This window comes from Urocitellus parryii, chromosome 4 (genome assembly GCF_045843805.1).
Source record: "Urocitellus parryii isolate mUroPar1 chromosome 4, mUroPar1.hap1, whole genome shotgun sequence".
In the NCBI taxonomy this organism is placed as follows: Eukaryota; Metazoa; Chordata; class Mammalia; order Rodentia; family Sciuridae; genus Urocitellus; species Urocitellus parryii.
The window spans coordinates 145,179,491-145,204,915 of NC_135534.1; the positions used below are offsets into that span (position 1 = coordinate 145,179,491).

The 25,425-nt window shown below is 40.6% G+C and overlaps 1 protein-coding gene across 9 annotated transcripts in view; it reads left to right on the forward strand.

Annotated features, from left to right (window-relative positions):
- The first annotated feature begins 14,321 nt into the window (after positions 1 to 14,321).
- Smarca2 (SWI/SNF related BAF chromatin remodeling complex subunit ATPase 2) overlaps positions 14,322 to 25,425 on the forward strand; it is a 164,947-nt gene continuing 153,843 nt past the window's right edge. For 2 of the 9 annotated variants that reach the window (XM_026406458.2, XM_026406466.2), the window contains exon 1: positions 14,322 to 14,423. The gene's annotated coding sequence lies outside the window, so the exon portion shown is untranslated. Of the gene's footprint in view, positions 14,424 to 15,063; positions 15,165 to 15,425; positions 15,444 to 15,966; positions 16,198 to 16,387; positions 16,773 to 25,425 lie in introns of those variants that run through there. The other 7 variants (XM_026406459.2, XM_077797020.1, XM_026406461.2 and 4 more) reach the window with 6 other exon arrangements.

Consider the following 25,425-nt stretch of genomic DNA (forward strand, 5'->3'; position numbering starts at 1 on the left):
AATGTAGAAAATCCTCATGGAATACTTGCAATTATAAGTAAGATACAATTAGAATTTTAAACTGTGATTATAATGGTACAAAACATATACAATGAGAACCAAGGGAAAGAACTACAAATAAATGATCACAATGATTGGGTTGGGCTGGTAGTACTATAGGTGACTTTTTTCTTTAATCAAACTTTTCGTAACGTGGTTAGTACATCAGTACAAAAAATGTTTGTGGAAATAATAAAAATTATTGACAGCAAAAAAGATGCTTGGAAAGCTAATTTTAGATAAAACAATGAATTATGTTTTAGACCTGGTTAAAAAAAAAAAGTGAAGAAAAACCATTCAAATATGGATGGCTTGGAGCAGCTGGAGACAGCACTAAAATTTTGGAGTGTAGTAAAGATTTGACACTCTGTTTTGTAAGTCATAGAAGTGGCTGAGAATTCTGAAAGGGTATTCAAAGCAAGAAGAGCTCAACAAGAAGGACTGAGCGGGGGGATTGTCCAAGAAGGTATGGAAAGGGAGGAAACTGTGAAGTCCATGGAAGAAACTGAATATAATTTGCTTAAGAAAAAGAAAGTATTAAAACCTGTTAGGAGGGGCTGGGGATATAGCTCAGTTGGTAGAGTGCTTGCTTTTATGCACAAGGCCCTGGGTTCAGTCCCTAGCACCACTAGAACAAAGAGACCAAAGCAAACCAGTAGCTTATCAAGTAGCTGACCTATAAGAGGTTGAAAACAATTAAAACTGAGGAAAAAGTCATTCTTTCTAACTTTTTGGTCTGATGTAACTAAAAAAACAAAACTCCTAAACTAATAGTAGCTTCATTTAGCAAGTGTTTCCTCTGTGTTAGCAACATGGTATATGCATTCATCTATTTCCTTTTATAATCTTCATAATAATGCCTTATGTTGGGTACCATTATAATAATACTGTCACCAATCTACAGAGAAGGAAACAGACTTTGACATGATAGGAACTTTAGAGATTATTTGGCCTAAGTCCTCTTATTTTATAAGTGAGGATAAAAGGGCCCACTGGTGATTTCACTTGTCCAAGGTCACATGACTTGTCCAGGTAAGAACTTCATTTGAATAAGAGTAGCTCATGTTGGAGTAGCTCCAAAAACAATTAGTTTTTGAGTTTTTGGAGGTTATACACCGAAATTCTCCCTTGGGGATGGCAATCCCATCTCGTTGCCTTGCAGAGCCCTGCCTTCAGCAAGGATGTTATAGATGGTTATGGATTTCCAAAATGGATCTGGAATGGAGGTTAGTGTTATTTCCTCACATTTACTTTCCACATTTTCTCAATAGGTAAATTGACTAAACGTGCAAATATTGATGCCTATGTCATTCAGTATTATTTAGCTTTTCCTAGAAGTTTTCCCATTTCATTCTTGGCAGTATTGCATCAGTTTTCATATACAGCAAAGCTTTTTATGCCTGGCAATGCATCTGTCACTAAAGTGGATTTTTTTTTTTCCTGGAAGGGGGACATGGGGGATGTTGCCCAGGAAGGAAGAAAAATTGTGATGATTCAGAAGAACACTGATTAAAAGCTTAACCAAGGCCTAGATAATACAATAAGAAAAGGAAATAAAATGTAGACAGATTGTAAAGGAAGAAAAAAATTGTCTTTATTTGCAGGTGACATGATCATCTATCTATGTAGAATATCTGAAAGAATGAACAAAAATACTTCTGGAACTATAAAGCAGTTAAAGCAAGGTTGTAGGATACAAGGTTAATAAACAAAAATTGATCTGTTTCCTATATGTCACAAAGAATAAGTGGAATTTGAAATTAAAAACACAATATAATTTGCATTAATACTCCAAAAGATAGAATCAGGTATAAATCCAATAAAATTCATACAAGGTTTACATGAGGAAAATTTGTACACTTTTAGAGAAATTAAAGAATAATTAAATAAATGTAAAAATATTCTATGTTCAATAGGTAGAAAGTTTCAATGTTTTCAAGATGTCAGTCCTTACCAACAGATTCAGTGAAATCCCAGTCAAGAACTTACAAAGCTATTTTATAGATAATAACAAACTGATACTAAAGTTTATATAGAGAGCAAAAGACCCAGAATAACCAATACAATATGGAAGAAAGAGAGCAAAGTTGGGAGGTTGACGTCATCTGACCTCAAGAGCTAGTATAAAGCAATAATAATCAACACAGTGTGGTATTGGCAAAATAATAGGCAAGTAGATCAAAGAAAGAGGATAGAAAGCCCAGATATGGAATCACATAAATATAATTAACTAACCTTTGACAAAAGGAGCAAAGGCAATATAATGAATTAAAGATGGTCAACAAATAGTGGTGAGCAACTGGACACCTATATGAGAAAAAAAAAAAAACCTCTAGAGATAGACTTATGCCCTTTATAAAACTTAATTCAAAATGGAATGTACAAAACTAGATGGACTTAAATATAAAATATGAAACTATAAAACTTCTGAAAGATAACATAGGAGAAAATCTAGATGACCTTGGGTTTGATGATGACTTTTTAGATACAGCACCAAAAGTACAGTTCATGAAAGAAATAAGTGATAGGCTGGATTAAAATTAAAAAGGTTTTGGCCTACAAAGACAATGTCTGTCAAGAGAATAAGAGAACAAGCTACAAGCTCAGAGAAAATATTTGCAAAAGACACATCTGATAAAGGACTGTTTTTCAAAATAAAAAAGAACTCAAATTTCGATAAAAAGCATGACAATCAACCTGAATTAGTCCATATTACACTGCTATAACTAAATACGTGAGGTAGTCAAATTTATAAAGAAAAGAGATTTATTAAGCTCACAGTTTTGGAGGTTAAACAATCTAATATAGGTGTCGACTCAGTTCTAGTGAGGGCCCTCTTATCTGCATCACATCATAGTGGATGGCAATGGTGTGTGCGTGTACACAGAAAGAAGCAATCATGTTGACAGAAGGCAAGAGAGAGGCTCAGGGGTCAGACTCAGACATTTACAACAGCTCATTCTCAAGAGAACTCTGAACTCTCAACTCACTCTCTCAACTCACTCAAGGAGACTAGTATTCCCTTCCAAGGGCTGCCCTCAATGACCTAAGGAACTTCCACTGGCCCTGCCTTTTAAAGATCCCACCTCCTGACTTCACTACACTGAGGATCAATGCTCCAACACACGAAACAGCATCCAAATTAGAGCACAACTTCATTGAAAATGGGTAGACCTTAAGAGATATCTCCCCAAAGAAGATATATAGGTGACAAACACATGAAAACATACTCCACATCTTGTTATTAGTAAAATGAAAATTGAAACAATAATGAAATATCATTACATAACCATTAAAATGGCCAAAATCCAGAACACTGAAAACCACAAATGTTGTTCAGGATGTGGAGCAACAGGAACTCTCATTCATTGCTGGTGAACACCCAAAATGGTACAGCCACTTTGAAAGATAACTTGATGGTTTCTCACAAATCTAAACATACTCTTACAAATGTGTTCTAGAATGTTATGCTTATTTTATGCCTGAAATCAGAGGTCCTGAGATTGGTGTGTACTTGCTTTAGTTAGCTTTTTCACTGACAAGAACCATTGGAGGAGGAAAATTTTATCTGGGGGCTCACAGTTTCAGAGATCTCAGTCCATAGATGGTTTACTTTATTCTTTGGGGATCGTTATGAGGCAGAAAGTCATGACAGCAGGGTGTGGTGGAGGAAAGCAGTTCAGGACATGGCACCAAGAAACAGAGAGTAAGCTCTGCACCATAAGGACAAAACAGGTACCCACTCCAAAGGCAGATCCCCAGGGATGCTCCTCCTCCAGCCACACCCTACCTGCCTACAGTTAAACAGTTAATCCCTATCAGGGGATTAACACACTAATTGGGTTAAAGCTCTCCCAATCATTTCACCTCTAAACCTTCTTGTATTATCCCACAGATGAGCTTTTGGGGGACACCTAATATCTAAATCATAACAGTACTTATTCAGAGGAGTTGAAAACTTATGTCCACACAAAACCCTGCACACAGATATTTATAGCAGCTTTATTCATAACTGCTATAACTTGGAAACAACCAACTTGTCCTTCAATACATATACTGTGGTTCATCCAAACAATGAAATATTATTTGGTGTGAAAAAGACACAAGCTATCAAACTATGAAAAGACATGGAGGAAACTTCCATACATATTGCTAAGTAAAAGAAGCCAATCTGAAAAGGTTGCATACTGTATGATTCCAATTATGTGACACTCTAGGGAAGATAAAACTATGAAGACAATAAAAAGATTGGTAGTTGCCAGCAGCTGGGGAGGAATGAATAGGCAAAACACAGAGGATTATTAAAGCAGTGAAAATACTCTGTATGATAGTGTGATGGTGACTACATGTCATGATACATTTTTCCAAGCCCTTAGAATGTAAAACTCCCAACGGTGTAAACACCCTGGATTAAACCCTGGACTTTGGGTATTAGGATGTGTCAGTGTTAGTTCTCAGTTGACAACAAGTGTGCCACTCTGGAGGGGGATATGGAAGAGTGGGGGAGGCCATACAGGTGCAGCTGCAGGGAGGATATGAGAAATTTCTGTACCTTCTCTTCAATTCTGCCATGAACCTAAAACTGTTTCAACTCTACAAAAGAACATATTTAGGTTATAAGTAGCCTAATGCTTTAAGTTTCAAAGTTTATGTGAATGGATGAACTTAGAAGAAGACCTTTTCTAAGTATTTCATCCAGTTTTCAAAAAGTGTCCTGAATGTTACATATTAGCAGAGACCAGATACTGTGTTCTTGACCATGGCCAGCAAGCAACAAATCCACCATGAGCCTACTAAACCATTGATTCTGGAAGTGTTACTGGCAAATTTAATAGTTTAAACTCTCACCAAGGTGGGGGGATTTTATAGATTTTTTTATTAACACGCTATGTGACATCATGCTTACACAAAAATATAATCATGAACTAACATTTTCTTATAAACAAAATTAAGATGTATCCACTTTACTGGATTTCCAAAAGTATAAAACTTTACATGTGCAATTATAGGTATATTTATAAGCTATTAGTTGTCCCTAAATTTTAGTTAAATTTTCCATTTAATATCTTTCCACAATTGTTGGGGTGTGCTCACAAATTCTTATCCTTGTTTGAGTATTATCAGTGTCTTTGTAAAAATGACTTACAGAGAATGATTCTTTTATGTCATAACTACTATTGCTTGATTATGAGATCTATGCAGAAAAATAGAAAAATTGATAAATATAATATCTGCCTATTTGCTGATTGTGGAAAAAAAAGAACTGAGATTGATTTGTGTACTTCATTGTCATCCATCACTATTTATTTTGTATTCATTTATCTGAAAAATAGTCTAATTATAGGAACCCAGTAAAAATGTTTTATTTAAGGCTCATACAATAGAATCCATCAACTCCTGATTATGAGACCTATGTTTTAATAACCTACCCTAAAATCAGAATATTTAGATCCAGGCAACAAATTCATGAAATGTATTTTTTCCCTGTTGGTCCAAATAGGGCCTGTGTACTCACTGCAAATTATGCATCATAATAAGGTGTATCTATGTTAAATTAAAAAGAAACAGAACAGAAAATATTAACTTCGAGGGCATTGTACTTAGGGTAAATCCTGTTTTAGGAAACTTCATTTCAGATACGGGGTCCATTGGTTCTCAAATCCATCCTTCATCTTGTGCTCAGCTCTCTGAGGCAAGTGAACAGTGACCCTGGCAGGCCGCACTGCCTGGCCCCTTCTGTCAGCTCCAGGCAGCCCAGAGGACCCTGATTGGTAAGAGATGCAAGCAAGAGACTGGCCTGCAGGAGGAGAGGAGGAAGACAAATTATCCCCTGCATGATCTCATTCAAATGTGGAATCTCAACAATTTCATTGAAGCTGAGAATAAAATAGTACTTACCAGAGTCCAAGGAGAATAGAGGGGGAGGAGTTGGGAAGAGTTTCTGGTCAACAGGCACTGAGTTAGTTAGATAAGACAAGTCAGTTCTGATGTGCTATGGCACAGTAGGGTGACCACAGATAATGATAGTAGAGCATGGGTTTCAACAAAGCCATGAGAAAGGATTCTGAATATTTTAACCAGGAAGAAATGATAAATGATTGAGGCAATAAATATACTTACCCTGATTTGAATGCTATACAATGGACACATGTATCAAAACATCATGTGTTGTCTCATAAATATGCATAATTTTTACATGTCAGTTTTAAATTTTAAGTAAAGAAATGACAAGGTATTTCCCTTTTCCCTTTCTTCCACTCCAGCAACAATTCTACTCATCATCACTCTGAGAATCACATGGTTTCCGATTTAAAAGGAGACCCTGAACTCTGGGATTTGTTAGTTCTTCCTTGTCCCTTGGTTTCCCCAGTCTAGGGGAGACCATGACTTCTCACTGTTGCTACTCAACTCCCAATTTGATTTCTAAACTCTTTCCATCATCAGCGTAACCAATTCCCTGAATTAAATTCCTTCTGTTTTCCTCGTTGGACCCTAACTGATAACAATTCACTATCTAAGTAAGTATGTGTATCCTGGATCATGATATACAATACTTTTCTTACTGTGAATAGTTGTTAAAATAGTTGGAAAACCACAGTCTATAAAAATACATTTGATAGCCTGCAGCGGGTGGTGCTCGGCCCACTTCATCAGTTGGGCACTGATGGCTGTCACTGAGCTGTGGAACAGGATCCCAGAGAATTGCTTTTTCTTCTTTTAAGAGAAACAGTGTGGGATAGTGGAGGGTGTACTGACTGGAACTGAGGAGAAGAAGATTCTAAACCTGGGGGTGGCTGTGGACAGTCTATGCAACCATGTGTTCTAGTATACTGTGCTTATTTTGTGCATGGAACCAGAGGTCCTGAGATTGGGGTTTAGTTTTTAAAGCAGTGACTATTGTAAGAAGTCTTAGTGTTACTACTCATAGTAAGAGATTGATAGATGGTCTGTGATAGCTCAAGTATCAGCAATATTAGCATTGAAAGCTGTTTGTAGGCATAGTCATTTATCTAGATCATTATTCTTTTACTATTTTCCTCAATTTATCAGTAGTTGATGATGATGACAACGATGATAACAATGCTAGCATTAGCAACTAAGTTCTTGGGAAAGTAAAAAAAGAAACATTGGCCATGTGAATTATGGAACATCAGGTTATGGTAGATACAGTTAGTAATGTCAATTGCCTCTTTGTTAGTATTTCTTATACTATAAACTTAAGATATCAAAAAAGACAAATGCTCTGGTAGGTGGTTATATTTTTAACATATTTTAATAAAATTTAAATAAAATGTGAAGTGTAAACATCTTAAAAATTTAAACATACCCCTAAACCTTAAACATTGTTTAATAACAATGACAAAATGTATAATTCTCTTATCAGCAAGTCCTGTTTTTTCCTCTATTTAAAGAAGTCTATTACCAAAAGGCCCCAGATAGTCTTCATAATAGCAAAATTCCAACAGATATCACAATGTTTGTGGTAAGATAAACAATTGAATATGCAGAATTCCAGAACAAATCTGAGCATTTTCTTTATGCCCAACACTCATTGAAGTCGGTAACTGTTCAGCTGAGTTTATCTGAAAGGGAGATAAAAGCTTCCTGCCCAGCATTAAAACTTGCCCCATGCAGAATCCAGATGCTTTCAACTCTTTCCCAAACTTCTTATACTTTTTCTTTATTTATGTGTATCACTTTCTGGCTAGTAACACTATTGAAAATTAAAATAAAGCCATATTGTTGTGGAATGTATTTTATCACTACCTATGTGAAGGCTAACTTCTTTTTTTTTTTTCACCCAAAGCAGATTATTTATCTCAATTTCTTTAAAGTGTCATCTAAGGTATTTTCAATGGTTACTTCTGTTTTTATATATTTCTGACTTATTTTCTATTTCTCTCTTGAATTTACAGAGAATTTCAAGTATAGAAAAGGGACTGAAATGATCACTGTGGTTTGCATTTGTGTACTGAACTTAAAGTAAAGTAAGAATCCTGTGGGTGACGTAACACAAGCCAAGCTAAAAAAGGGGAACATACAAATAAATGCCAATAAATAGTAACTGAAAAGATAAATCCAGGATAGCTGAAGGTAATACAAAGTTAAACAGTACAATGCAATTTCACATAATAGCATGGGAGACGTGTACACATATTGGGTTGAGGGGCTCAGAGGTCAACCACAGTGTCACATTGGTACAGAAACACATTATCATTCAGAAATGACAAAGCAAGTCAAAGGGGGAGTAGTTACAATGGCCTACCAAACAAAAGTTAACATATTTGAACATTGTATGACAAAAAAATGAAGTCATGTTCTGATTCTTACTGTAAAACTGCCCCAAGACATTTCAAAGCCTCCAAGACATGATGATGATAATAACACTTTCCCAAACTTTTCTTGTCTAGCCAATTATATATAATGGAGTATTATTGAGAAATCCTTAAGAACCAAATCATCCTCAGAAAGCCCTGTCTGGAGGTAAATGAAGACTTCCTTTGAGCAGCTAGAATGCATTTGAACTGCCAGGTATGGTGATGCATGCCTGTAGTCAGTCCCAGCAACTTCGGAGCTGAGGCAAGAGGATCACAATTGCAAAATCAGCCTCAACACCTTAGTGAGGCCTAAGCAACTTAGCAAGACCTTGTCTCAAAATAAAAAATAATAATCATTTTTAAAAAGCACTTGGGACATAGCTCCATAGTAAAGTGCCTCTGGGTTCAATCCATGAACACCCTCCTCCCAGAAAAAAAGTTTTAAAAAATTTAAAAAGTGCATTTGAACTATTTAGAGAAATATTGAGTTTTATACGTTTGTATAAGTCATGGAGAGGGCTTATTTCTTATCAGAAAATTATCCTAGGTCATTGACATTACCGATGCCTCTTTGTTAGTATTTCTTACCTCTTTAGGGGAAGAACCTCTTGAGAATGGTGAAATGTATGGAGTCATTGCCAAAAGTGCATATTAACATGATCGTGGAATTTTGAACAGTTTCAGGGAATTCTAAAATACCCTGAAGATCTTTTATATTCCACCCCCACAGAATCTCCATTATGGATTTAAAACCTTGTACCCATGACAAATTATTGAGCTGTTTTTATATGAGCAACACATAACAACCTGAGTCTGGAGTTCTACAAAGTCGAATTAAAAATTCTGACTTCATCATTTAGTCATCTTTGAATTGTTTGATCATTCCCCTTGCACATAAAAAGCAAAATAAAAACAACAAAAAAACCCAACAAAACTAAACCAAGCATGATTTATGTGTATTTATTGATAATACACATTCAGTATAGAGATACACATTCAGTATAGAGAGTGCATTGTAAAACATACACAAAATACAAGTGATGAAAAATGAGATGAAGATGATAGAAAAATTTTTATTATCTTGCTAATTATGATGAGATTATATTATCAATAGTGAATATCTCAAGGCAAATATATGCATAGGTCAGAATTCATCATTCATGGTAATTAATATAAATCCATACCTCAAGTAGGCTTGTATAATTGTGGTATTTTCCACTTATTTGTTAGCTCTAATTAGACTGTCATTGTTTTACTTCTTAATATGGCTGGCAAAGAATTCTTAGAGGTTAAAGTGGTAATTTTGATCCCAATTTTCACCTGTGCTTGCATTATCAGTATTATCTCAATCTTTGATTTCTTTTCAGAAGTCTTTTTAAACCACCAGCTTTATAAATAAGAACGTTGATTGGTTAAAACTAGATATGGTAGTATAATCTTTTGAATGTATTTAAGGTTGAAACTGTAAACCTGAGGCAATGTCAATGCCTGAAGAGAGATTAATGTCCATGAAAGAGCAGAGGAATCAGTGTTTCCTTTGTGGGGCTCCTTCTCTCTCATTCTTCAGATACAATACACCGCACATGACCAGTTTACTTGAGGATCATGTAAAGACACTAGGGTGGGTAAGTATAATAAACATTATTATAAATGCTCATTTTTTTGATTATTGCATCAATACATTTTCAGACATTAAAGAAAAAATAAATAAAATTTCTAATCTTCCAATATCACAATGAATTGCTTGCTCACTCCACTTTGGAGACCCCTCCCTGCCTTAGGTGAATTGCTTACTGACTCTAGTTTTCCTCATCTGTGAATGGGGACAATGATACATATCTCATCAGATTAAGTAGATGAAATGACATGTATACAGGTTTTTGCACAACTTCTGGCATTTAATTTAAAATAGAAATAAGAAGAACTTGCACTTAGAATGGTAACTACTCTATTTCATAATTGCCATGTATGCATTCTTGTTACTTCTAGGCCTGATTTAAAAACACAAACAAAACCTCTTGTCAATGCTCTTTACATGACCACAAGAGCTATAGTTTCTTCTCACCTCTCCTCCTCCAAACAAAGCCAAATAAAACCCCAAAACATTTTCCAAGCCCTTTCAGTTTACAAAATAAAGATTCTGAGCATTTAGTAATGTTTTAATTAACATGATAATTATTAATAGTGAAGACCTGCTAAATTCTCTATGTCAGATAATTTTATTATCTATCTCTCATCTTTTCATTCAACAAAGTGGTTAAGAAAAAACCACACACACATACAATGTGCTAAGCATCCAGCTAATTGCTGAGGTTTCAAAGATGAATTGAACTTGTTCTACACCCTCCAGGCACTAACCATCTAGTGGAGGATACCAAACAAATAATCACATCAAAGTGATAAGTGCTCTAATGGAGGTACACATTGGTTGCTATGGGAGCAGAGTAGGACAAGCTTCCTCTGCTGGGGGGAGGGCAGGGAGGACCACTATAAGGATGCTGGTTCACAGGTGAGTCATGCATTTTTGTCAGAGGGAAGTGTGACCAATACAACCTCTCAGGAGCTATAAGATAGAGCAGGTTTCCCAGAGTGCAGGCATTTTGGGGCAATCAACAAGGCTGGTAGAGACCCGTCCATGTACAGCATTGGGTGACATGCTAAGAAGTTTGAAATTTATCACAACAAGGATGGGGAATAAACAAAGATTTTTAAACTAAAGAGTGATATGATCACAATGAAAACTATGGTTCTATTTTGGAGGAATGATTGTGGAGAGACAAAAATCTATTGAGAATGCTCATTGGAAAAAAGAGATGAGTGCTTATTTAATAATTTTACTTTACTAATTCTAAACTTTTCACTAAATTAAACAACATCTGATTCAATTCGTCAAAGTTTAGTTTGCATTACTAAAGATGAAGTATTCATTTCTTAAATGGTTTTACCTGCTCCTGTTTGAAGTCAGACAACATTTCAGTTCACATTAACAGTTTGTTAGGACTAGAAGCTTCCTAACTTTATGAATGGGATACTTTTTAATGAAGGTTTTGTAACAGATATAAGTTTTCAAACCCAACATCTACTCTATACAGAATGTTAACCAACACAGACGTATGTTACAATTGATAATGGCCACACAGGCATGAAAAAGGGACTTATACCCCATGATACCATTAAAAGGAAAAGCTTCACATGAATATAACATCCTGTGCAGCTTCCTAGGGTCCTTTTAGCCTCCAACCATATTTGTCTTTGTGTGATTCTCTGCAAAACCAAACCAAACCAAATAAACAGCCTTCCCCCAAACCCCCATCATTTTCTTCCTTAGCATTGTTAAATTATGCTTGACCTCAGAGATGGAGATCATACTGTATGTTCTACACTCTTCTTTTTAGACTGAACAAGTGATACTGCATTTTCATTTCTCCTAAGTTTAGGCCTTATTTTAAAAAATTCCTATTTGCAGCAGTGCAAGCTACAAACAAGATGAATCTTTAGAAGCAAGACCTGAAGGGAGAAGATGAAGCATTCTTAGACCAATGTGAGGGGAAAAGGAATTGCAATATATTTCATCTTTGCTCCCAATGATAGATGGTATTTTTCCATTCCCATACTTGTGCATGTATGTAGATACCAACCCATTCAAGTACTGCATCAAAATTTTATATGATCTGAAGAATATACATGTATAAAAAGGAGTGTTTTCTTCTTCACTTTTTCTCTGACAGAAAAAAAAAACAGAAAAACAAAACAGAAGGAATGCCTAGTCTCTTCCAGTGTCTTAATAAAATGATTGTTCTTACTGAAATTTGGCATGGCAGGTGAAGGTAGAATCACAAGGGGATAAGGGACTTACTTACAAGGAAATAGAGGTGAAGTCTTCACTTTTTAAAACCTGCCATGTGAGGTTGGCATGTCAGAGAAACAAATTAGGCCCCCAAAGTTAAAACCCAAGACTTCTCAATGAAATAAGCATTGTCATCAAGTTAAATCACTTTACAGTAGATGACTGTTTCTGGCTACATTATTAATTGCAATTTAATAGGGAGTTAAAAGTTAGTATTTATGATATATATGTACTACACTACTCATCTTGTTTAAAATTTCTCACTATATGTTTTCCAGTTAAAGTTATACCAGCATACCCTCAGGCAGAAAACCAAGTTCTTACAATGGATTCTTCAGGGCATACTATGTTCTATTTCCTTAGATGTATTATCTTTTGTAGTCTTGAGGTTCACTTTGGAATAGACAAAAAATGTAGAAGCTAAAGTTAACAAGCAAGTGGGAAGACCTCAGCAAACTATAGGGTGGGTCATCACTAACTCTCCCAGCCACAGTGAAAATGGTGCCCTTTCAAGCTCTGCTTCTTTCAGCAGTGGCCCAGGGATGTAAACAATTCTTGCACTTAATGACCACATGCAGTATTTGGCAGTACTTTGCATTGCTTCTTGTCTTCAACTTATCCAGCATCCTAGAACTGCATTTCAGACCAGGTTGCTCAAATAGAGCCAATTTTGCAACAGTATAAATGGTCTTAAAACAGAATTTTCCTCTGGGGGGAGGGGGGATCCTCAACCAAATAGTCACAGCGCACTTTGAATGACTAATTTAAGCCATTACATTACAAAATAAGGGATAAATCATACTTTCATAATGCTACTTCATAGGAACAGTTTTAATTTTAAGAGTCAAGCACCTACATTAATCTGAGTCTAAAATAATGGGTCCCTGATTTACCTGATTTAAAATCTCCTAACATTCTTTCACACTTCATAAAACTAAAAATAAAATTGTCTCACTAAACACTGACCTATAGGGCCGGCCAATATACTGCATTTCAAGGAAAATTGAAGCAAGAAGTCTCAAAACCACGACGTGCCAGAGATTACAGTTTGTAGCCTTAATTGGTCTTAAATGTAGGGTGAGAGAGAAGAGACTATGGTCTGTAGAGAATAAGAGATTTATTCCTCTTCTTAAGTCAGAAGCAGATCTCAGGCTTCAACGGCCCCCCAACCTGCCCGCCCCGCCCCCAGGGGTTGTTTTCCCATATTTTTGTCTGTTTCCCAGGAAGATGACAGGTGAGGGAAGGTTAAAGGGCTGCTTCTAGTTCACGAAGTAAACAGAGGGTTTAGGGCGGGTTTATTTATTTATAAGGCGTTTGGCCTCTCAGCTGTTTCTCCTTCATTGGCATTTGAAAGCTTGCAGTCCTTTAGAGCAGAGACAGATTTGGCAGGAGTGTTCTTTGTGCCCGCCTCCCGTTTTACTGGGTAGGGGGAAGGAGGAAGATTTATAATGACAGCCTTGAGGGGAGGGAGACAGAAAAAGTTTCAGCTGGCATGATAATGCCCGTTTTTTCCACAGCCAACACTGTGCCACAAACAGCTTTGGTGTCACTCGGAGCCCTCCCTTGTCCCCTCCCTTTCTCTATGCAGGCTCGCACTGACAGGCGGAGGCACAGTTAAATTCCAGCACCTTCTCCACATACCCCCAAACTACTATGCGCTATTACTACGATTGCCCTCCCTTTCGCTAGGCGTTCTCCTCCTCCCCAGCCTCCCTGGAGGAGCCCCGCAGCGGCCCTGGAAGAGGACTGCCAGGAAAGATATAAGGGGCGCCCAAGTCCAGCAGGGCTTGGGTCTCTCGCGTCCTGCGCAGTTTCCCTGCTCCAGGCACAAACACTGCTCGCGAGCCGGCGCCTTGCAGACACACACGGATCCACGCATACAGTAGAGCTGTCTCAATCCACATTCTTGCATACCCCCCTCCTCCCCCCCTCCCTGTGCTCCCGGAGTCGCTGAGCGGGGCGAGTGACAGGCTCGTCCCGCCAACCCGCGCCCGGGCGGGCAGGGAGGAGCGGCGCGCGGGGCCAACTGCGGCGCGTCTTCCGGCGCCCGTGGAGGCGGCGAGGGTGGGACGCGGGGCGGAGCCGGAGTTTAGGAAGAGGAGGGGATGGCTGTCATCAATGAAGTCATATTCATAATCTAGTCCTCTCTCCCTCTGTTTCTGTACTCTGGGTGACTCAGAGAGGGAAGAGATTCAGCCAGCACACTCCTCGCGAGCAAGGTAAATATAACTTACAACTCCTTTCTCCTCTTTTCCCTCCCTCTGGCCTCTCCGCTGCAGCCACCGGGCAAACCCCTCCGGCACTGCGCCGCCTTCGCCTGGGATTATTCATTATTATCCTAATTATTATTTATTGTGCATGCACGGAGACCAAAACAAACAGGCGGGCCAACCGCCACAACAAAAAAGCCCGCCTCCTCCCCGCGGGCCTCAGGTGGAATGCTCTAACGACAGCTCCCAGGCGGCGGTGGAAGAAACGAGAAAGTTTCAACCGAACCTCGCTGCTCTAATAATAACAGTAATAATTACTACTTCACGGGGGTAAGAGGGGAGAAATCCCAACAAACCACAGCCCTGACTCTGGGTAGGCAGTGATGCGATGCCAACTCAACGTTGCAACACACGCTCGGCCAGGTTGCAATCCCCCCATCCCCTTAAAAGCTGAGATGGAGAGGGCTGGTGGCAGGAGGAGAAGGGCTGGGGGGACCAAGGAGGAGAATGGAAACGCGACAGTTCATCCCAAGCAATCCTCCCCGGAAGAGTTGGAACGGGAAAGGAGGGCGAGGAGCCCGGGCTGGCGGCAGGTTGCCAACGAACGCGGCTGCCACCCGCTTCCCGGGTACTTGTTTAAAGGGCTCTGGCTGCGGATACGCGAGCAGATCGCCGCGGGAGAGCCGGAGCCGGCGCGCCGAGGAGGCGGCGGCGGCCACTATCGCAGGGTCGGTGCATGCTGGATCAGAGGTGTCAGCCTCCACTCTCTGCGTTTCCTTGGGCGGGCAAGGGGGCTCTGACTGATAGGCCTTTAGGAAAGGGGGCTGCCCTGGGATCTGTGCCCGGGGCGCTGCGGAGTCTCTATTTCTGGTACTGGCAGCAGTGTGGGTTTGGGTATTGAAGTTCGGTGTGTCCGGCCCCGGCCACAGTGCTCAGGGCCGGAGGTGTGTGGAGCAAGGAGGCCCCAAAGAAGGAGGTCGGAGGTGCCACCCGGGCTCCGTTACCCTGCCCTCCCCTTCCCTTCCCCGGGTTTGTTTTCTTTTGCTTCGTGTCTTCCCCTGGCTACCGCCGCGGGCACACGGGGCGCCTGCGACCGTTTGGGTGCTAGGGGAGCTCTGGGACCCGGGAGAGCCGCGGCGGCTGCGGGCCAGGGAGGCCATGATCCGGATAATCCTCTCTGCCTGACTGTCACAAACAGGACCCGGGCAGCTGCGGTGGCGTTCTCCCGGGAAGGGGAAGGGCTGCGGTGGGGAGGGAATAAGGGGTGGCGAGGGCGAGAGGCGGGGAGTCTGGGTGGAAGCCTCCTCCCAACGATGACACGCACCCCTTCCTTCTCGCTCCCTGCTTGCGAGTTTGCTTTATTCCCATCCCAACCTGGTTTACCCCTTCCTCTGTTCTCCCTCCTCCACCCGGCCGTCTTCCCCCCTCCCTTTTGCGTTGCAAAACACGGCCATGCCATCTGCAAAGGTGTCGCGATGCACTTCCCCAAATAACCGGTCCAGCGCGCCACCCCCTAGGCGCCCTCCGGCCACAGGGCGCACTCTGAGCACAGTGCCACCGGGTGCCCCGCACCAGGCCTCGCAGCCTGCAAGCAGTTGCACCGCGCGGGGCGGGGCGCAGCGGTGCGGACTCCAGCGGACACCCGCGTCCTGGCCAGGGCACTCGGGCCGGTTTCCGGTACACGCGGGGAAATCGCCTCCTGCCAGTGTCTGCGCGCTCGCCCCCGCCTCCGCCGCCTGGATTGCATTATTTTTATCCGGGTTGTCCTTTGCAGGGGATGGTGGTGAGCACGGGGCTAGTCAGGCTGCGTGGGGGGTGGGGTGGGGTGGAGGGAAGTTGGACGTGGATCAGGCAGGAAAAAAAAGTTTGGCAGGGCAGCTAAGTAGAGTGGAGGGGTGGGAGGGGGCGGTGAGATCCCGCGGCTCGCGTCTCCGCGCCCTCGGGGCAGGCGCGAGTGTGTTTGCGCGTGAGCGTGAGTGTGTGTTGTGCGCGCCGGGACCAGTGCTTCGGGAGCAGCGCGCTGATAGCGGCTCCCGCCCGCGCCCTCCCTGGGAGCCCGGGGGGGACTAGGAGAGGTTCGGTGGCAAGGGCTGGTGGGGGTGGCGTGTGCGTGTGGCTGTGTAAGTGTGTGTGTGTGCGCGCGAGCCGCGGAGAATCAGGAAGTCACAGCAGCGAAGCGCACACAGACATGTTTGATCGCCGTGACATGACGCGCGCGAGGGAGGAAGCGGCCGCCGCGGGGGCCGGGCCGCGGGCGCCGGCCTAGGGCTGCAGCGTTGAGACCCGCTGCCTACTGCCGCCTGCGTCGCCGCCCTGGCTGCGCGAGCCCCGCGCCCCTTTTTGTTCCGCGTCCCTCAGGTAAGGAGCTTGCGCCGCCGCCGCCCGCTGCGTGCGGAGCTTTCTAGCTCTTTCCCTGCCGGCCCCCTCCGGTCTCTCGGTTCGCCTTTCCTGCAAAGTCAGGCAGGCAGGGGAAATGGGCTCCTTGTCCTTCGATCGATTGCGTGGAAAACTTTCCAGCGGGAGGCACCGCGAGGGAGAAGAAGGAGGCCTTGCCGACTGCTGTCGCTTGTCAGTTCTTTCTCCTCCAGGTCCGGAGAGTGTGAGTCGCGGCTCCCTGCGGCTGTTGCACATTCAAACTTCGGGCCTAAATGTGTCTCCAACTCTCGCAGGATTTACTCTAGCAATAAAATAAATATTCCAAGTTGTCCACTCGCTCTTGCCAAGCAAGCATTTGGATGTTTTAAGGCAAGGATGAAGGCTTGGAGTCGAGGGAGTGGGGGTGTTGTGCAGAATCCATTCCTTATTCAGTGTCTGCACCGAGTGTTATGTAATTTTAGTAGCACATGGGTGCAAAGCCCACACTGGGCTTCTCCCTCCTTTGTTTATATAACTTTTGGGAGAGTTTTGCTAGGTTGTCTCCTCATTTTCCTCTTCCCTAATGTCATGGAGGCTGGTGCTTTTGATAAAGCAAATCTAGCGGGGTTCGTGATTTTTTGGAGAGCTGTCATCATTGTCTCCTTTCTGGTCATTATGTAGACCTGTATTCCTTTGTACGTGTAACGTTGAAACATAAGGAAGAAGGACACACGTCTGTTTACTGCATTGAGTTGTTATTTTTAACGTCCCTGCGTTCCTAATAGCAGAGTTAAATCTTAAACTTCCATTTCAAAGGACTTTTTGAATTTACACCTGGTTGTGTTCTATGAACACAATGCTCCTGTGAACGGTGAGGGTGAGATTGCTTGGGTTGTTGTTTGGGGGTTGAGTAGCAGAAAATTCCTGCCCACCTACCCAGAAATCCCTTAAAACTCTACTAAAAAAAAACCAAAACAAACAAACAAACAAACAAACCATGCCTGATGCTGTGTATGTGTTTATATATTTGTATATGCACAAGCAGATGTTTTCAGTAGTATTTTCTACCAGTTACTTGGAGGGTCACTACCTGAAGCCTGTTGGCCTCACTGCAGTTGTTAGGCTTCAGTACTACTGGTAGCACCCAGGTGAAGTGTTAAGAGGTGTGGCTGGTTTGAATCCTAGTTGGTGCATTGTTATGCAAATTGGGGCACACTTTTTCTTTTAGAAATCTAATTGCCCTTTTATTAGCCCAGATTTTCTTTTTTAATGTTCCTTTTTAACTCAGATGTTTACTATTGGAAAAGGGGATTTAGAGACACCTGTTAGGTTCAAAAGATATTTATTAAAGTAGACTGAGGGAAAAAAAACTTCCTCTGTAGATCAGAGGTCCATCTACCTTGTTGATGGCATTAAAGAGAGATACTATATTGGTAAAGAACATTTTAAAATAAATTAGGGATTGGGGCAAGAGAGGGAGGGCTTTCTTCAATGCAGCCTTTCTCTTATGAGTTATATCAGTTACATCCCAGCATTGGCACTAGCTGCACTGTGGTGTTTCACAGAAAATATTCACCGCAAGAGCATGTTCAAAGCAGCCTTAGATCTTTTCTTTTGTTCGTTTTTAAAGTGGTTTTTGAGCATTTCTCATCAAGTTTCTTGAAAAGTGCTTTGACCAACACCTGAGGCTTAGAATTGACCCAAAAAAAAAAAAGTGCCTCTGCTTGTATTATATTGTTAATGCTTGGATTCTGTTTCAAGTATTCCTAACAGAGTATAACTAGAAAGTAATTCTTTGTAGATAATTATTTAAGACTGGTTTTCTTTGATTAAGTTTAAGATAGGTCATTCTACAGGTCATTGTAAAAGCTCATGTCATTCTTTTCTAGAAGGTAATTGGGATCCTTTATAATACTGTAATATTTTGACATTTTTATTTTAAAGACTTATTATGTATTAGAGCAAGACCATAAACAGAAAACTCTCATAAATTATAAAAGTGACACTGTCCTCCAGTGTTGTCATGTTTTTTTTTCTCCTTTAGAAGTCTTACTTTGTAAACAAGGCCTTTGTCAAATTCTCCTAGCTCAGCAGCTTTTTGATACCCCAGAGAAATAATAAATCACTATTTATGACATCTTGACATGCTGCCATGAGGACAACTGAATTATCACAAATAAAATGCTAAGGACTATTTCCCAGTTCTAGCAAGTTGAGGGACTGCTAGTAAGGCCTAATTTTAACCACCAGAAGTTTTGACTGTTTCTGGTCAATGTGATTTTAAAGGAAGAAAGGGAGAGTTAGTTGTTAACATGAGTGGCCTTGGAAGAATCTATACATAAGTCACATTTCCCTTCTACATGATTTCTGGTGATCAGATCAGACTATTTCCATAATGTGAAAAGTTACACTTGGGGGCTACTGCTGATTTCTTTTCACTTTTTTAATATTAAAAAAATTACCTTCTAAATAATTCCTTTTCTTTAAATGTGGTATTTCAGAGATTGTTTTTGGCCAATAGAGGGATGCTAAATTTTCTGTCACCTTTGAAAGAGTTCTTATTGTGAAACTTTAATATCTAGCCAGTTAATAAACTCATGGGTCATTCCATAAGTAGTTAGGAACAAAAACTACAGATTGTGGTAATTTATTTGGTAGAGTATTTAGGAAGGCCTAAGGTGTTTATGTTTTCCATAAGGAAAGTTGTGACTTTCTTTTTTTTAATATTTATTTTTTAGTTTTAGGTGGACATAATATCTTTATTTTCTATTTATGTGGTGCTGAGGATCAAACCCAGTGCCTCATGCATGCTAGGTGAGTGCTCTACCACTGAGCCACAAACCCAACCCCAAGAAAGTTGTGACTTTTAATACTTGGAAAGGGAACATAGGATTCTAAAACTACAGTCTGTCAGACTCATTATTCAAGACAGCATATTTATTTGCCTAAGGTATTTATCACCAGGATCTTGCAACCTGGGTTTGGAAAACTTTAAAGCTTTATTACTGTTTATTATAACTTTATTATTTCTCATGTTAATGTAATACTTTTCCTTGCAAGTGTTCAGAATATAACTTTTAAGTAATAAAAGTTTTAAAGGTATAGTTAAAGGTGTTTAAATAATTATGCCTTAGCAAAACATACAATGGAGCGGATGAAAGCCAGTAGCTAAATGGCTAGGTCTTTTGAATGTTGTCTATAAACATCTTTTTAATTCACTCAAAATGATACTTTTGATATAGAATATAAAATATTTGATTTTGACATAAATGGTAACTTCTGGGCTTCTAGGTTCAAAATATATTATTATGCAATGGAAACCTAGTATGGAAGTGATACTTTACTAGATATATAAGATTTGCAGGACATTTAGACAGGTATAATCAGGCCAAATGCTTGTATAATTTAATGGATTTTGAAATATAAAATATTCTATTAGGTGGACAAACATCAATATAAGCCTCATTCCTACACTAATATGTGATCTACATCTGTGCAAGTACTGATATCTTAGAAACTTTTTACAATCTGACCTAATTTAAATATGAACTGGTCATTTTATAAATTGATGTGTAGGATCCACACAAGTTGAAATAAAATTTAAAATTTCAAAACCATTAAATGTAGCCAAAATCTCCTCCCTTTTAAAACTGAATTCAGAATTTGTGAGTTAAAATTACTTAAAAATGAAAGAAACAATCTCTTAACAAGAAAAGGATTGTCATACAAATTCTCCAAGGGGACCCTCTATCAGTTTACACATCAGTTACGATTTTTTTTTTCTTCTGAGTGGTTGTACATTTCTTTACCTATTTGATGTGGTGTATTCTAGTTTTTGCCAATCCTCTGGGAGATGAGTTGTTACCCTGGAAACTGAATGTCTGTAAGGTAAACCCTGTCCCATCTTCAACCAGTGCTTTGTAGAACGGGGCATATAATAGCTTTGCAAATATTTGCAACTATTTTGTGGTTTGCTGTTGTGCTGTTCTGAAATGCTATTAAGCAGAGTCTAAAATTCTGTTAGAAAATCAATGGTCTGTAATTGAGATTTTATGTATTTTACAGAATGTACCTGAACATTTAAACATAGAAGTAGAAATGTAAACTGCTCAGGCTTTGTGGTACAGAGAGATCAGGGCAAGCTCTCTTGAGTTGATAGGGCAGATAAGGTCTTAGAGATGGTGTATGGTTGGGGAAGGTGGTGAGTGCCAATCATACCAGATCAGAAGAAAACCCTGAGATCACAGGCATCAAGCCCAAACAAGCTGTGGGAGGACCATTGAACCTGTTTTGACCTGGCTGCCTGGGGCAAGAGGTTCCAGTTGGGAAGAGTTTTCAGAAGATAAAGTCAGAGATTGTAGAAAGACTTGACTTCCAGGCTGTAGCATGAATATTTTATCCAGTGTGTGTTGAAGGCTTGTCTCAAAAAGTTTGAGTCAAAAGGATGCATGAACAAAGTAATATTTTAGATTAATCTGGAGAGTTGTAGATTCCAGTTTAAGATGAGAATTGGAGCCTTTAGAAGAATTCTGGCAGGAGTGCACATTTGTATCCAATAGCTTACAAAATGTCTTCTTATCTATCTAATATTTTATTTGGTTCTTCTTGCAATGAGGATGTAGCTGGTTTCTATTATGTCTATTTTGTAGGTAAGGAATTTGAAACCTGAAGAAGGTCATAAATGGCAGTTGTCCATTTTAATTGCAGTGGACTTGAAGGTTCATTGTTGAAGTTTTGTTGCTGCTGTGAAAGTCAGGGCAAGTTGGGCATATTAAAAATAATCCTTCATGTATATAACCTTGGTTCATTTGGCATATAATGGTTGAATTGCACTGCTAAGTAAAAGTGTGCCATCTCAACTAGGAGTTTTAAAGTCTGCATTTCAAATTCTTCTTTTCTATGTTTGATATATAAATAAAACTATCTTAGCAAAAAGAAAAGGAAGTGGCTATTATTGATTCTTATCAGTATCCAAAATGGGCTTGCCTTGCAAAGGACCTAACATGACCTGGGAAGAGCAGGCATACATGTAAATGTATATGAATGATTGTATTGGGGGGTGTCATGCTTTGAAACTAGCACTCAATGGTTTAGTTTGTTGGCTTTTGTTATGACAAATTGCCTAGAAATTTGGTTCACCTGAGTTTTTGGAGTGATAAGTTATCTGTGATTAGGGCTCTAGCTACCAGTGGACATGAGTCCTAGATTACAGGGATACCTTGCTGCAGTGCTTCTTTGTGGAGGGGTCTCCAACACTTTGGGTCATCTGGTAGTCACATTTTTAAAAACAATTTTTCCTATGTGGGAACATCATCAGTCCTCACTAAGGAGGCCATCAGATTGAGTCACAGGTAAACTCTGTGTGATGGTAACTCAAGGTATCTGTGGGGATGATGATGTGAAGAGCCAAAATCCAGCACAGGCAATGCATGGGGCTCATGGGGGACTAATTAGTGCTGCAGTTTGTTGTTATCTTCTGTTGTGCAGAGCCTCCTCCAGCCTTTGCCAGGTCTGACTCTGGGCAAGGGTGGTCCCAAGGCAGTTTATTTAGAGTGAAGGCAGCAGTTCCACACACCCCGTCCTAATTTGTTTCCCTGATTGAAAGATGAAGGAGAGTTCACAGATGCACAACAAACAGAGCAAAGTTTTAATCCAACAACTTTTAAAAACTTTTAATCCAACAACTTTTAAAAACATACTTGACTTTGAAAGGGAGGGCTAGCTTACATGAATAACCATGAGGATGTGTTTTCAGTGCCTTTCTAGGATTTTGATGGAATGATTCATAACCTTAGCTTTAATGCCAGTGTGATTTTTTTTTTTTTTTGTGTGTGTGTGTGTCTATGGCACAAATCATATCGTACACTGTTTAAAGTTGTATGTTTCGGACCAAGAAGCAGCGTGGGCCTTGGTAATGTTTCACCATCTCTGCAGACAACCTTGGCCTCTAAACAAGACTCCTGGTAGATTTATTTCCTTTATCTTCTTTGCTGTTCTCCTTACCCACTGCCTGTTCTCCCACCAAGAATAACAGTGCTGTGTCCCAGTTCTAGCAATGTTGCTACTTCTGTGGAGGAATTAGCAATTCATTTATAGAGAGAGCTACATAGAAAACAAGAATCAGGGCGTCAGGTCAGAGATGTTCTGAATCAGCAAACAGACATAAAAAGAACTCTTATCTTAACTATCTCTGGAGCCTTATCATTCTCCAGTGGCAACCAGAAAACTTTAAAAAGACTGAGTTATTGTTAGGGATATGAACTGGGCTCAATTCTTATTTCTGATGTTTTACCTTTAGCCTGGCTCTCAAAGTCTGTCTGTAGAGTGAGCAGTGGGAAGATATTCTGGAGATGCAAACCTCCCTGTGCTTCCTTATGAGCTTTGGTAAAGAGCAGTTTAAGAGGTATTGTCTAGGTTGGTGACCTTCCCCCAACTGATTTAGAAACTTTTGTTTTCTTTAACTGAAGGTCTGGCCTCTCCCTGATTCCCCTTCCTTCCTCCACCTTCCAAGCTGAAAGCAGTCCCTCCTACCCTGCCACCATGTGGACATTCTAACTGTGTATGTCTCCTTATCTTGGGGGGTCTTCCATCTTGTTGCCATTTTTGCATTTAGTCTTGCTTCCCTAGCAGACTTTCAGAGTCCTGGGGAAAGCCCTCTGATCTGATCATATTTGTGTGCACTACATACCTTGTGCCTGGTGGACACTCCGTAGAGGAAAGAAGAGAGGCGGAAAATACATCCTTTGGGTGTTTGATTCAATGTCACCAACCTCTTCAGATTGTGACATGGCCTTCACCTCATATTCTCTCTAGAGCTCTCCTTTACTCTTCTCTCCCTTGATATTTTAATGCATGATCACAGCCAAATCCTGATCTTTGCAAAATACCTCCCTCATTGTTTGCATTTTTGTTTCTTTGTCCTCCATTTTCCACCCCTGCACATTGTTCTGGCCCTAGTGAAAACTGTCTGTCCTGGCAGATGGCTGGCCTGGTCTTTGCAACAACAGCTCATCCTTGGGCTGAGAGTCAAGTCATAAAAAAGTTTTGACTTGGGGTTTCATTCCTGTTAACAGATGTGACTTTGGGTAGGCCATGCTGTCTCTCCCTGCCTTCCTGGCTTCATCTTTTTAATGAGGGTCATGACAATATGTCTCCTCAATTGAGGTCACTAAAATTATTATGAAGCACATGTATGTTTAAATATTGCTATGTGTGTGAGGGTCTTTGATTTTTCTGTGAGTCGTGATTAGACAGTATGGTGTAAGTTTTGTCAGGGTTATCATAGTTGGAGTGGTGACCCTTAAAATTCCATGGGGTTGAACTCCTTTTAATATGCAGATGGATGTGCTGAGCCTTTCAGCTAAGGAGGGGAAGGACAGTTGGGCCCAAGATGACTGACGATGGTGTTTGGCGTAGTGTGAGGCGCCAGCGCCTTTTATTTTCTAAAAACACACACTCCCCAGTTGTAAAGGCAGGAATGTCAGAACCAAAAGAAGACACGTTGTACTGTTGGAAAATTCTTGCCTAGGAACACAGTGGCCTGGCCCTCAGGGAGTCCTGGTCTGGGAGAGAGGAAAGCATTATGGGGAAGAGGAGGAAACCCACAGTGCATGCCCATGGGAGGTAACTGTACCCTCCCTTAGGCACATTTTCCTCATTAGTCACATAATGTGGAACAGGTCCTTCTTTTCTATGACAATGTACATCACCTTCCTGAACACAACAGAAAATAGGTTGTGGGTTTTATCAAGTGGACAGACCTGCCTGCACCTATCAAGGTCATCTGAGCCCCTTCCTTTCCTCTTGCCCTCCTGTGCCCATTCCCACCCTGGCCACCTCATCTCCATATTCTCTTTTGTGCTTTGGAGAATAGAAAAGGGGTCAGGATTCCTATGGATACCATAGGGAGAAGCTGAGTTAGCCAATACTAGACTTCAAACCTCCACCATGCTAACTTGTAATAACATGTGTCTCTGCTTGAGGTTTGAGACTTGTACCTCTTGGCAGTTTATACCCCCAGGTTTATTCTGCAGGAAAGTTGCCACCAGAAATATAGAGCAAGAATAAGAGGTCCAAACTACTGGCCTCATCTTTGTAAGGTCCTCCTGTTGGGTACCCTTGGGTCCTGGTAGCCAGGAGCAGATCCTGGGATAGTCCTGGTTTTGATGTGGAGATTCATTAGTGAACTCTACCACATACAGGGTTGGATGGAGTCTTTGAGATGCTTCTGGGGCAGCAGGCATAGACTCATGGATTCACAAGGCAGGTATCTTTGAGATAATCCTATGGGAGTCTACAGGAAGCCTACAGATGCTAGAGGAAACCCAAGCACTTTCCCCAGGGCTCCAGTAGGGTGGTCTTAAGATTTGGACCCAGGTCTTTGGACTTCTGCTTTGCTTGGAAGTCAGAATACCACACTCAATTTCTGTGAGAGTTCAGATTCCTGCCATTCACTACCTGTTTGGCATGAGATTAAACTATACTATTTTTTGTGAGCCATACCCGTTCATTACATCCATGAATGTGAGGGTTCTCTTCTTATTAAATGGTTTTCCAATGTAACACGTTCCTATATTAACATTCCACTGATGTGCTTGTGATTTTCCATTTCCCTTCCAATATGCTTTTCCCCTCTAAGAAGTTTTTAATAGTTTCC